At 48.1% G+C, this 10,831-nt stretch overlaps 1 long non-coding RNA gene across 1 annotated transcript; it reads right to left on the bottom strand.

Annotated features, from left to right (window-relative positions):
* Window positions 1-1,616: 1,616 nt before the first annotated feature.
* On the bottom strand, window positions 1,617-8,610 carry LOC121671918. Its single transcript, XR_006018668.1, has 2 exons — window positions 7,765-8,610; window positions 1,617-7,171 (listed from the first exon to the last, which is right to left on the bottom strand). It is a non-coding gene; the product is annotated as an uncharacterized LOC121671918 (long non-coding RNA).
* Between the last annotated feature and the right edge of the window lie 2,221 nt (window positions 8,611-10,831).

The following is a 10,831-nucleotide window of genomic DNA, read 5'->3' as shown; positions in this document are numbered from 1 at the left end:
TCCAGCCAGACACCGGGGGCCAGCTGCCCAGGGGTTTGTGAAGCCTTGGTTCTATCCTTCCCCAGGACCCCAGGCCACCAGTGCCGCGTGCTCCCCAAGCTCGCTCCGGAGCGCCCCCTGCAGCCGCAGGGGAACCATCGCACCTGCCCTGCTCACAGGGAGCCGCCAGCGCCCCTGCCGGCTGCGAGCGGAACTGCACCCGAGGGGAAATAGCCTGACAGCCGAGAAGGCTGGGACTGGGTTTGTGATTGTTTGCTGTTATTGCCATAGTTATTGTTGTTTGTTTGACTGGTTCTATATATAATAGTAAAGAACTGGTATTCCTATTTCTCACATCTTTGCCTAAAAGCCCCCTTGATTTCAAAATTATAATAACTCAGAGGGAAGGGGGGTTGCATCTGCCATTCCAAGGGAGGCTTCTGCCTTCCTTAGCAGACACCTGTCTTTCAAACCAAGACAGGTGCCTCCCAATGAAATTGGCAACAGCACCTAACAGAAGAGACATCAGCCTAAGTGACGGAAAGCTGCTGTTTAGAAGCTTCCAACTGAAACAGTCAAACAAAAACTGCTCCTCTTCCCTTTTGGGTGCCTGACTGCAGGTCTGAGGCAAAAGAAGTGGGATTACTGGCCAGAAGCTACTTTCTGAGCTCTAATGGGTTAAAGCACTGTGGTTGTAATGGTGCTTCGCATCCTATGCTGATCTGCCACCTTTCAGCTGGAGCAGTCTAGAAACAAATGAGAGAGTCTAGAAACAAGTGAGAGACTCTGGGAGCTCAGAGCATGATAGAGAAGAGGAGCCGACTTTCTGCCTTATCTTTGGAACAAGTTTGGGACAGGGTGAGAAGGGCATTTTTAAACATGTGAGAAGAGAAGCAGTTATACAGTCAGGTCTCCTTTTCTCTGGGACGTACTAACCTTAGAGTTTCTCATTACATTGAAGTGCTTCATCTTAATTTGAACTATTAGACCTGCAGTTTTGAACCTGATATTGTAGCAGAAAAGACATTTTTTGCCTCCCTTAGGAATTGCAGGGTGGGTTTTTTTCATCAGGTCCGTATTATGCTGGAGGTACAATTGGTAAGATCTGCTGTCTATATATTTTAGGTGCCTGTTAAGGCTGTTTGTATTTTAACTTGCACTGGCTACGTTCACCATGGTACTTGCTATTCCCGTGGGTCTAGCCACTTCATTGTTTTTAGATTCCATTCAGGGTAGGGCATTTAATCTCTAGAGGTCTGCATATGTTTAGTTCTGTCTATGTGGGTAACGATTTCTTCTTATTTAGCTGTTAAGACAGCTACATTTATGGACACTTAAGGTAACAGGTGCTAACTTCTGGGTTAGAAATATGTCAGCAGGATGTTTTCTACAACAGATGCAGAACTTTCAATATGCTTTTCATGATTTGTCAGACAGTCTGTTTCATCCAAAGTATTTGTTGAAGGAGGTTTTGTTGGAAAATGAGAAAAGGAATTATTTTTAATAATTTTATTTTCCTTTTGGTCATCAGGTAAAATAAGATTACCTTGCTTTCTTTTCTTTATAATCTTCATTTAGGGAGTGATTAATTCATGTCATGGTCCATTTCTATGAAGGAGAAAGTAGGAGATAGCAATAAAGCACTCTGATTTTTTTTCTTGCCTTTTGTGGATTAATGAGCACAAAGAATGGAAGTTCAATTTAGCGTAAAGTGCATAAGAAAAATATGTTCCTATCACCCTTTAGAGGCACATAATATGTGTTCTATACTAGGCTGATTTTTCATTTCCTGCCGAAACAGGAAGGAACATATAAAGGAGAAGCATGCTTACGAAGAAATGAAAGTCTTGTCAAGAGCTGGTTTATTCATACATAGGATGAAAAGTGAGCAATTTAAACCTGCAAGTCAGAATAATAGTATGAATAACTGTAGTGCTATGCTGTTGAATAGCAAACGAGAGCATCGAGAGAGAAATTAACAGAACAGCCTTGTTCTGGTATGCCTGTACCTTTTTACAGACAATGAAATAATAGGGATCACAAAACATTATGCAGCCCTTAGGAACAGGTTTGCTAGCTTTTTCTTCAAAATGTCTGTTTAACTGCTGTAACTTGCTCTGACAGCTACTATGGAGCTGAATCCTGAAGGGTCCCGTGTACCTCAGCATGCTGGTAGGAGTTATCTAGAATTGCAAAAGGTCAGCTGAACTGCGATTCACAGGACTTGCACTAACCTGACTCATCCCATTTGTAACTTGCTCAGATAAGTATGAAAAACAAAATAGATGGAGGATATTTGGTACTTGAAATTAAGAATAAACATTCTACAGAGTTTACGCATGATTGAATTCAAGAGTGAGTTTTCTATTACTAAATTACTACAGCTGATGTCAGGCAGAGGCTGTAGTTCTAAATTTTTGGTGATCTCAACTGGATGCCAGTACACACAACCATTTTGTCTTCTGTGTGTCTGGATTTCCTTCCCACACAGATTAATGTTTTTGAAGGGATAGTCAGTGCTCTGTCACCCTCCCAAATGTCAACAAGAACTCCTGTCCAGACCACAGGTGCTCTGCAGGGCTCCTGGATCTGCTGAGCACAGGTAGTCAAAACTGAGTAGAACATACAGTCATTAGAAGCATGCCATTTGCTTAGGTAGCAGTACTAGAAGCTCTGAATGATTAATTTGGACTACATCAGCTGCTTGGCCTTAAGAAACTATAAATAGTAAAAAACTATTGGAATTCTGACAATTTTCAAGATGCACAGAAGGCAACGTAAAGAGTGGTAGGCAGGGCAAAACAAAACAAGGAAGTTGTCGGTAAGGCGAGGCAAAGCAGATGTAGGCAAGGGAAGCAAAGCAAGGGTAGGCTAGGAAAACCTAGGCACAGTACTGAAGGCAAGAAAAAACCAAGTGACTCGGACTACCTTTTCTTGGGAAGCAAAGGACATAGTGCCAGTGTTGGTGGAACAGATGTTAAGGTACCATGGGAAGGAATAGTCCAGCAAGATACTTCTGTCCTGGCACCTTCTGTGTGAGAGCAATTGTTGGACATATGCAATATGGGAGGTAGTATGCAACTTTGGCTGGGAAAGTTCCTGAACGATAATGGCAATGCTCTTTCATGGGAAGGAAAGCACATAGCCCCAGATTTGGAGGTGCTGATAAGACACTGCCTCGTGGAGGTCAAGGGCGGCAGCAACTTTCTGTCCTGGTATATTTGGTATGGAAGCATTGCCTCAATTTGTGCAACTATAGTGTTGGCATCCATCTTTGGAAAGTGGTCTCCTGAAAGATTCAATTTCACATGTGGTTTCCACTTCTCAGAGGTGGTCTTCTGAAATTCTGGCAGCACACCTCTTTTGGACAAGGTAAACAGCTACACTGAGTCTTGGTGTGCAGCTGATCTAGTGCCCTGGGCAGGTAATGCCCAGTAACAGTGTTCTGGCACCTCTGTATGGGATCAAGCACTGCATGTTTTGTACTTTGGAGGAGGGGATGCCATTTCTTTTGAGATGAGTTCCTCTTTGGCAAAGAAAGCAAGTTTGGATCTGCACATTGGGGGCTCTTAGTGAATTTAAAGGCTTTTCCCACTTGCCAGTTCTCGGGGTTAGAGCTGTTGAACTGTTTGTGGGAATGCAAACACCAAACTGTTGAGCTTTTTGTCCTGGTACCTTTAGTGTGTTAGCAGTCCCTGGTGCCGTTCTGGTCGTATCCTGACTCTGTGAGACTGAAGGCTTAGGATGGTACCTAGAGCTGAGAAGGAAAGTGCTGATATCAGGGTGGGTGCAGGTGAATTGATGGGTGCAGTTGAAGTTGCAGACAGCAAGAGCTTTCTCAGCAGGCGCTTTTGTGAGCTCTGTTTTCGCCAGATGTTTTCAAGTTTGTGGCCAGACTGGGAGAGAGTGAAAAGATTTGTTAGGGCACAGGAGTTCATGCTGCAGTTTGAGTGTGGTGCAAAGAAGAGTTTGCACTTGGAAGAGGAAGAATAGTGAAATCTTTTTGTCCTGACAGAGCTTATTTGAGGGCAGGGGCGTTTCCAACTTGGCTCTGCCCTCGGGGTGGTTTCGAGCTGGGCTGGGTGCGCTTCCTTCTTTTGCAGGTCAACAGCGCCATCGTGTGGTTGCTTTTATGAGCGCTGACAGTGCCCCGGAAAAAGCCAAGCTCTTTTCTGGCCGGGACCCATTCGTGTGGGAGCAGCTCGTGGAAGAGCTCTGCTGTAGATCCTAGCTCTTGGAGACTTGAAAGAATGTGATCTTGCATCTAGCAAGAGCAACTTTTCATTGTTGGCTGTTCACAGGTTGCAAAAGAAAAGACAATTCCAGCACGGCCTCTTTCTTTTAGAACCTTTTCTGTGTGATCAGCTGCTCAACATGTAACTCGCACACACTGTTACTGCATCAGACTCCCTAGACACATGCACTTTCTCCCGAGCTCTATGTATCATCTTACTCTCTCACTCATGGAGACCCCAAACCCCTTAAAACATCCAGCATATGCTCCCAAAGAAAAACTCCAAGAACAAAAAGCCAGGGCTGGCCTTTGTATTCCCTTTGCAGTTTGTAAACTAGATGAAGCACACTTGTGACCCGCAATTTCCTTCTCAACTATATATGTATCATCAACATATTCTCTCAAGGTGGCAGAGTCCATCATTACAGGAAAGCGTTTCCAGCTGCAGTTTGGACTGAGAGTGTACCAGAACAGAAAGCATTTACGGACCTTACCCCTTCTCTGAGAAATCTGATGCCCAGGGCAATCACTTTCACTCATCTTCAGTGTGGCCAAGTAGAAACAGAGAGAGCTGACACAGATGGAACAGTAAGGACAGAAGAAATTCCTAAAGTAGCCATTTTTCCTAGCAGCATTTAAATTATGCAAAACGTACCAAGACTACGCACCTTCCTTCTCAGATATATGAACTATCCTTTTTATCCATTCTCACAGATCCATTGCAATCCTCCAGCACTGACCCCCATAAATATGATCTAGAAGTAAAAACCAGTGGCAGGCAGCACCTTCCCCTGGCGCTTCCCTTCAGTATCCGAGTTTCGGAGACCATGACAGCAGGATGCAGCAGAGAAGGGAAGTACATAGAGAGTGCACCACTGAGCTTGCTGTTGCTTACATGCGGAAGGCGATGCTGCAGCCCGGCACTGGCTTCTACCTCCACAGCCGTTCTCCGTGAGAGCAGCTGCTGGAGGTCAGCAACAGAGCGGCAAGAGTGACAAAGAAGGCAGATGTCTGTCTTGGGAGAAAGGCACGGAGCCTCCGAGTGCTGTGCACTCTTTGAAGGCTGCTCGGAGAAGTGGTGCTTTGGGAAAGCCTTCTGCTTTTGACGCCTGCAATGTGGAACGATGAAGAAAGTGCTTCTCTGCACGCTGTGGGACAAAGCCCGACGGCTGCGCATTCCTTTCCGCAGCAGCAAGAACAAGTCTTGGCTGAGTGCGGTTGGGAAGGAGCGCTTGCTGGACTTCTGCAATTCGGTGCGCTGCACACACAAGCCCGGTGCTCTGTGGCTTCATTCTTCGCCTTGCTTTGTCTGCACACAAGAGAAGCCCAGCCATGGCATTCCACTTTGCTGCTTCTCATCGTGCATGCTGCACGCAGAGCCACCGTGTGCTGTGCACAGTTTTTCCTCAGCTCGAGGTCAAAGAATAAGGCCTTTTGGTTTCGCAGAGTGCACGTTGTCCATGTAGCTCTTGCTCAGTGAACTTCGCCCGGGAAGAAGCCCTTGCTTGGAGGAGTCTTTCAAAGTGCAAGATGTTTAACACAGCAGCCACAGGCTGGGCCACGAGCAGGGGTGGTGAAGAACGTGCTTTTGTCCTGGCACCTTCTTCTGTGCGAGACGTCCATTGGGACCTTTGCTCCTTGCGAGACTTGCAGTGTGTGCCGTGGTGCTTGGAGCTGCTGCCAAGGACCGGGCAGACAGCACCGCCATCTGACGGCGCTTTGCAGCTTCATAAAGGAAAGAGGACTGGCCCCGGCAAGTGGTGCAAGAACAAGTTGCCACGGGTGCCCGGGGCAAACTCCGGGCAACCCGGTTGTCCTGGCAAGGTTCTCTGTGCGAGACACAGGCGAGAAGCTTTCCCTTTAGAGTCACAGCAGCAGAGAGGCGGAATGCGCTGGTACATAGCTCTCCAAGGGAGAGGTGCAGGGGCCCAGGCGTGTTTCGGCACAAGCAGTGCGCTGGAGCGCTCGGCTGCAGGTACGGTGTTCCATGTGAGAGAAGCAGGCAACTCTTCGCCTCTGGGGCAGCGAAGGTCTGCGAAGTGCTAGAAAAGGCGGAGAAAGAAGAGACGCAGCACCGGGCTTGCGTGCCCATCATAGGGGCCTTGCAGGACGAGGGTGGCTGCCACTCTCCTGCCTGCTGAATTTGCGTTAGAGCATTGGCAAGGAGGAAGTTCAATGACACTTGTGCTGCTGCCTGTTCCCATCGCTGTTATTCCCCAGAGAATGGTGAATCACCACACAAGTCCAGATTGCAAGGCATGGCCAAGGCAAGGCCCGTTTAATCACCCATAACCTTTATAGCATGGTTCGCAAAAGAGAAATCACATGTTGGCCTATTGGCCCACCACCTCCGGAGGTGATAGGTTGAGCAGTAAGACACCCAAATATTTCCAAATATTTTTCTTACAAGACAGAAAACAATTCTAGCATTCTCATAACAACCTGCAGGTGCAGAAATGGTTTACATTCTTACAAACTCTTGTCCATCCAGTTCTCATGATAATGAAAGCTTTCACAAAGAAGCTGTGAGAAGCTGTGAGACGCTGGATTTCTCTAACTGCTTTCTTATGAGAAAGGCAAGTTTCATAGGAAGAATCCTCTGTCAGGCCTTGCTAGCATCCACATATTCCTCTTCCTGCTCCATGTGGAAGCAACTGTGCTTCCCTTCAGTATCTGAGTTTTGGAGACCACGACAGCAGGATGCAGCAGAGAAGGGAAGTACATAGAGAGCGCACTGCTGAGCTTGCTGTCGCTTATGTGCGGAAGGCGATGCTGCAGCCCGGCACTGCCTTCTACCTCTACAGCCGTTCTCCATGAGAGCGGCTGCTGGAGGTCGGCAACGGAGCGGCGAGAGTGACAAAGAAGGCGGACGTCTGTCTTGGGAGAAAGGCACGGAGCCTCTGAGGGCTGTGCACTTTTTGAAGGCTGCTCGGAGAAGTGGTGCTTTGGGAAAGCCTTCTGCTTTTGACGCCTGCAACGTGGAACGATGAAGAAAGTGCTTCTCTGCACACTGTGGGACGAAGCCCGACGGCTGCGCATTCCTTTCCGCAGCAGCAAGAACAAGTCTTGGCTGAGTGCGGTTGGGAAGGAGTGCTTGCTGGACTTCTGCAATTCGGTGCGCTGCACACACAAGCCCACTGCTCTGCGACTTCATTCTTCGCCTTGCTTTGTCTGGACACAAGAGAAGACCAGCTACAGCATTCCAATTCCATGGCAGTTACCCGTGCTGCTGCTTCCCAGTCCTCTTGCAGCTCTCTGTGGAAGCAATTGTGCTTCCCTTCAGAGAACACCACGGTAGTAGCATGCAGCGGAGGAGGGAAGTACAGAGTGCACCGGTGAGTCTGGTGGTGCTTAAGTGTGGAAGGCGAAAGTGAAACCCAGCACTGGCTTCTACTTCTCGGGCCGTTCTCCAGGAGAGCAGCTGCTGGAGGCTGCCAAGGGAGCTGCGAGAGTGAAAGCAAGGCGGGCCTCTGTCTTAGAAGAAAGGCACAGAGCCACAGTGTGATGTGCGCTTTCTGAAGGCTGCTTGGAGAGGGGTGCTTTAGGAACACCTGCTTTGACGCCTGCTCCTGGCTGAGCTCTAGCTGCAGGGACTCTGCAACGCTGAACAACTAGGAAAGTGCCTATGTCCACGCTGTGGGATGAAGCGCTACAGCTGCGCCTTCCTTTCTGGAGCAGCGAAGACGCTCTCAGCTGACTTGGATTGTGAACGAGCCCTTGCTGGACTTGGGACACTCGGTGCACTGCACACGCAAGCCCGGTGCACTGCAGCTTCATTCTTTGCCTTACGTAGTCTGGACTGAAGAGAAGCCCAGCGACGGCAATGAACTTTGCCACTTTTCTGCATGCATGCTGCACCCACCCACGGTGCATTGTGCACAGTTTCTTTGCTCAGTTCGAGCTACAAGGACACCCTTTCTGTTTCGCTGAATCCACGCTGCCCATGCAGCTCTCGCTTAGTGAAGTGCACCAGGGGAGAAGCACTTGCTGGAGAAGTCTTTCAATGTGCAAGGCTTTGAGCGCAGCACCACAATCGGGACACGAGGAGGGCTGATGAAGAACGTGGTTCTTTCTTGGAAGCTTTCTCCTGTGCGAGACGTCTACCGAACATCCTTGCTCCTTGCCAGACTGCAGTGTGCATCAGCGTACACTCTGGCCGAGAAGGAGCTGGCAGACAGCACTGCCATCTGACGGGCGCTATGCAGGTTGTGACGGAAAGCAGACTGCCCCTGGAAGGCGCTGGATGCTACGAGTTCCCGCAAGTGTCAGGGGCAAATGCTGGGTGAGCTTGTTGTCCTGGCATGGTTCTCTGTGCGAGACGCAGGCCAGTTTGAATATGGGCAATTCTTTAAGCCACTTAAAGTTGTGACCACCTCTGTGATACACACTTAAGAATAGACAAGCTCCCCCCCAGTCTCTCTCTCTCGTTTCCGGCGCTGGGACAGGTGGCTGCGGGGCCTGAGTGGGGGCCAGTGGGCCCAGCCCGGCCCTGCTCAGGCCAGGCTGGGCTGGGCCACGGCTCCAGGATGACCTCCCCAGCAGGGCTGTGGGCAGCCAGAGCGGCTCGGCTCTCCCCCGCCCTTCTCCACTGCGGCCAAGATTTCAGCAAAAAGCATCACCAATGTCCGGCAGAGGTCAGGTGACCAACAGTGATAAGCCACAAAGCTGCAAGGCCGAGGTGAGATTAACCCTTTTAGTGCTGTGAAGAGCTGAAAACCTGAGGGAAGAGAAAGAGGAGATGCTTAAAGCTGAAAGTCTGTTGTGAAGCTATGATATATCAGAGCATCCCGTTGTAATTTCATGAAGATATGGGAGGTGGAGTGTTCAACTCGTAAGCAAAAGCACCTGTGCTGAGATAGGCAGATACTGATGCAGCTGTAATTTCATGAGAAGTTTGGACAGGGAGAGATGAACCAGATGAGGACTTTTGCTCCAAATGGGAAAGGAGAAAACCTCAGTCCCTAGAGATGCTCCCAGAGATAGTTCTAAAGATGAAGATGAGGAAGACCCTTTGCTCCCAGGGAAGGAGAAGGGCCTCTGTTTTTGTTTCTGAATGGCTCAACCTTAAAATTGTACCCCAAAAACTTCAAGAGTGGACCCTCGAAAGCAGTTGCGGGAAAAGCTGCAAGTCAGGGGAAGGGACTCGCATGCAAGCAGAGAGACTCCTCTTCCTAAATGGACTGAACGATATTTGGAAGTGGGCGGCTGTCTCGTTGTGATAATGTTTTCATAGCACAAGCAAGAAGAGACTTCTCTTTCTAAATGGACTGAACAAGGTTATTATGGAAGTGGTAAACAAACTGAACATCTTAAGGGTTGTCTTTTTCCATTGTCAGTGGGAGAAGGGAGGAAGGTGGGGGGAGGAGGAGAGTTCTGAAGGTGTGGTAATAATTTTTTTCCCCTCTTTTAGGTCTGTTAATAAACTTCTTTATATTCTTTCAAAGTTGGTGCCTGCTTTGCTTTTGTCCTAATTCTTATCTCACAGAAGATAAGCAGTAATGAGTATTTTGGACCAAACCACTACAAGCTGGTACCCCCGATCAACTTCTAGAAAGTGTCCACAAAGCCGCCTGTCTACAAATGATCCATGAAAGGAAATTGAATCCTATGAATCCCCGATGCAATTACCTGTTAAACCTGAACTGATGACCCCTTTAATTCGAGGCCTTCCAGAATCACTCAAACCTACAGCAATTGTCCTTCAAAAAACCATAGCAGCTGTAGGTCCTGTAGAAAGGCTGGATAGATTCCTTGGAAACCTGAGCGACCAAACTGGATCTACTGATCCTGGGTTTACTCCATATTCAACCCCCTCTCAGCCGCCAGGTTCACAATCGAATTCACCTGCTGGTGATCGCAAAGTTTGGACATGGAGTGAGGTTGCAGAAGATCTGATTAATTACAGTAGAAAATATGGACCTATAAAAATCCCAGAGGAAAAATCAGAAAAAACAAAAGGTGTCAGGTACATTAAGGCTTCTCATCGTGAAAAGCCAGAGAACGTAAAACAGATCCCTAACCGTCAGCATTGGTGGTTATTAGGTATCAAAAAGGGGGTCCCCAGGGATGTGATGGATGGCTTACCCCTTGATAAATTGAGTAAGGTAGTGTCTAACTGGCACTGCCGAAAACCCATTGAATTCGTCAATTCAACCCAGTGCACCCTTCCCCCCCCCTCCCCCCCAAATCTGGGCAGTGAGTCAAAGCAACCTCTCCCTCAAAGTCCATTCAGTGAGCCAAAGCAACCTCTCCCTCAAACCAGGGAAACTAGACCCTCTGCTCCTTGTCAGTGGGCGAAGAGATGGAGCATGGGTATACCTGAGATTGCTCACTAAAAATAAAACAGGAGATATAATGATCACAGCTATTACAGGTCCTAAACGGGCACCTGTAACTTTTCTGATTGACACTGGGGCACAAATTTCTGTGCTGACAAAGAAAGATGCCCAGAGGTGTGGAATTGTTCCAACAAAGAACCGATATAGTGTTTTAAATGCCTTGGGAACGACAGAATCTATGAATGTGGCCTTAGTCAAGCTCATTTTGCCTGCAGAGGAAAATCAACTCTCAATTAATATGGTGATTGGAGATATTCCAACCAATTTATTAGGGATGGAT

This window comes from Corvus kubaryi, unplaced genomic scaffold (genome assembly GCF_017639235.1).
Source record: "Corvus kubaryi isolate FWS band 111438036 unplaced genomic scaffold, C.kubaryi_AGA036_p1.0 37398, whole genome shotgun sequence".
NCBI lineage: Eukaryota > Metazoa > Chordata > Aves > Passeriformes > Corvidae > Corvus > Corvus kubaryi.
The sequence above is the reverse complement of the archived record's forward strand: the minus strand, read 5'-3'. Positions and strand labels throughout refer to the sequence as shown.